Consider the following 3376-nt stretch of genomic DNA (forward strand, 5'->3'; position numbering starts at 1 on the left):
TGCAGACTCGGTTTGATTGAGTCTGTACATAAGGGATAATGAAATTGTGCAACATCCCTCACGCCCCCTAGCACCGGCTTGAGCGGTACTCAATTCTCAACACTTGTTTGTTTGTTTGTTTGGATTTTACGGCACGTCAACACATAAATGGCCATATCGTGCCGAATATTCTCAACACTTAATAGTGCTGTCATCAATGATCCCGAAGGACCAGAAAAAATATAACAACACTGAAGTGAAGTACGAGGCAACTTTTTACAGCTGCCACACAGCATTTGACACCTGCTGCTGTGAAGTATAAAAATCTGGAAACAAAGTGATCCCTCAGAAGCATATTAAAAAGCCGACCAATTTATTTACACATATTCACATCAAAATTACAAGAGAATTGCAGACTCGGCTTGATTGAGTCTGCACATGAGGGATAATGAAATTGTGCAACATCTTTCACGCCCCCAAGCACACGCTTGAGCGGTACTCAATTCTCAGCACTTAATAGTGCTGGCATCAATGCTCCCGAAGGACCAGAAAAATATAACAACACTGAAGTGAAGTACGGGGCAACTTTTTACAGCTGCTACACAGCACTTGACACCTGCTGTTGTGAAGTATAAAAATCTGGAAACAAAGTTATCCATCGGAAGCATTAATCACAACAAAATTACAAGAGAATTGCAGACTCAGTTTGATTGAGTCTGTACATGAGGGATAATGAAATTGTGCAACATCCCTCACGCCTCCTAGCACCGGCTTGAGCGGTACTGAAGCCATACAACACTTTCATGTAATGGAATAAACGTTTTACAACGAAGGTTCCAAGACAACTACTGTATGAACAAATTTGTTTTAAATTTGAAACTTTCCATTTCCAGGAGGCCTGTTCACGAACAGTCACCATCACAACGAGCCTGTCAAATTTTCCGTTTTGGACGCTCTGTATGGATTTTTGTTTTTATTTTATTTTATCGCAACATCGCCGTCGTTTATGTGGTATGGAAGCTGAACAAAGTGGCCCAATTGCATTCAATCTGATATGATTCTCCGATCCTTGGAGATCGTTCAGCACTACATTTTTGTTGTTTTTCTGGTACTTTCAATTCTTTTAATTCTTTTAATTTGGCTATTGTAAGTTGGGTGATTCCAGTATTCTTCAGTTGAATACTGTATTATCACCCTTAGAATATGTTGCCTGCTTTAAAGCTGCATGCCTCCAGATGAGTCAAAATATTTCAATAAAATAAAACTTGAGAGATATGTACAACAATTTAGTAAATGTAAAATAATTCAAGATTCAAGTTATAGTTTACATGTTATGTGCGGTAAATGGCTGTTTTTCAGTTTTTACAACTTTATTTCTACTGCGTTACTAACGCAGTTAGGGCTAATTATGCATATATTTTCCACTTTTTGGTAATTTACATGGGTGATAAGTGCAAATTATAATGTGGAAATTGCTTCCTTCTGTTTATTTCACACTATTATACATTCAAATACATTTTCAAAATTTATATAAACATTAGCGTGAATCTTGAGGCGTGCTGCTTTTACAGCTAAGCTGTTAAATGCAGGCTTCATAAGTTCTACTTCCACTTTTTTTTTCCAATTCCACTTTTCATGGATATCTTTTAAGTGTCATGATTACCGCCGTAATAACACATTTGCAGATGCTTTAAATGTAAAATATAATGTAAAATGTTGAATTCTGCTTAAGATGGTGCTAGGGGGTGTGGACAGTAGATTGCTCTGTACTGTACCGTCGTCCATGAATAAGCTAAATCGGAGATCAAACCTACAACATTTTCAGCTTACTAGTATTCCTATTAGGGATTCCTTATTATCTCTATTTCAACGACGATTTCCGTGATTAAAGGTTAAATTCCATATGATAGGTTATTGATAAGATACATCATTGTTTGCATGCTTTTGAAATACTGGTTTCAATTTATAGTCGTAATATCGTATTCAATTTTAACATCCTAGTATTTAACTTATTTTTTAACATTATCATGTTGCTTCAGTTTGTGCTATGTTGAATCCTCACTTGATTTGCCACGCGCAGTATTACAATCTATATGATTGCAGACCTTCTGGTTCAATTAGAATCTTTTAATACTTATTTATATTATGTTATTCAACACTTTATCATCACGTAACACGATATAAATTTATAGCATCTTTGCAGTGTCCCTTATACATATCTATATGTAATGATAATTGAATCAAATAAATTAAAGTAATTAAAAGTAAAAAATAATACACATACCAACAGATACATATATTTAAGAAAAGCTGTATCACTCAAATTATGAGTGGTTTAATGTGAGCGATATAGGACAGAAAATATTGATGATAGTTTTGTTAGTAAACAAATTCTCTAATACTTGAAGGTACAATGATATTAATTACGTGCCAGCGGAATTGTGCAATATTGCAATATTTGTTGATATGCCCTTGTCAATATATTTAATCTATTGTGGACTTGTCTATCTTCAGCATAAAATTTTATATTTTTAAATGTTATCGGTTGTAACATCTGACTCGTTCTTAATACAAAATGTAACGATTCCATAGCTGCCACATTGTTCGATTTATACTCGTTACCCAACATAATATCTAATATCTCAATGAATGATAGCATATGTTTCTATTTATTTATTTATTTATTTATTTATTTATTTATTTATTTATTTAAATTTACACAAATAGATACAATTATTTACTTTTTGTAGTATTCTTATCTCGTAAAATGATATGTTGTAAGGTTCCCTTTAGTAAATGGTATACAGCTGGCACAAAGGTTAGAACAATAAAGCTTATATAATCGCTCCTACGATACCATGCTAAAACCAAAAGAATGCTTATTAAGTCTTACTGAGGTATGGAGTGGGGAACTCAATCGCTTCTGACATTTGTGAAAGGGTCGCTTTGTCCAGATCTTCTTTTCTATTCTTCTTTTCTGCAAAATAAGCAACAACAAATCAAGTAATATTTTAGCCTTTTCTTGGCAAATGCATGGAATTATCAGTACATTTTATCTAATATATATAATTAAATGTCAGCGTTTTACCTTGTTTTTACTATCTAATGTTTGCATCATGATAAGGAAGATCACTTTCGCCCTGTTTTTCTATACTTTTGCCTTGTATTTGTCCACAATATTTGTCTCAAAAAAGATAAACAAAAACGCTATAGAACTTTCTTTACAAATAGATATTATCAAGTGTCATTAATGCATTCTGTTCCTTGATAGGGTAATGAAATTGGGTATGAATGTGTTTATTAGTGTTACAAGAGCTTGTCAAGTATATAATGATTATGTTCTAATGTTGTATCACAAAAAGATCATACTATTAAAAAGATTCACTAAATAACAATA

The sequence above is a fragment of the Ruditapes philippinarum genome, unplaced genomic scaffold, assembly GCF_026571515.1.
Source record: "Ruditapes philippinarum isolate M1 unplaced genomic scaffold, ASM2657151v2 ctg3493_1_1_1_1, whole genome shotgun sequence".
Lineage (NCBI taxonomy): Eukaryota > Metazoa > Mollusca > Bivalvia > Venerida > Veneridae > Ruditapes > Ruditapes philippinarum.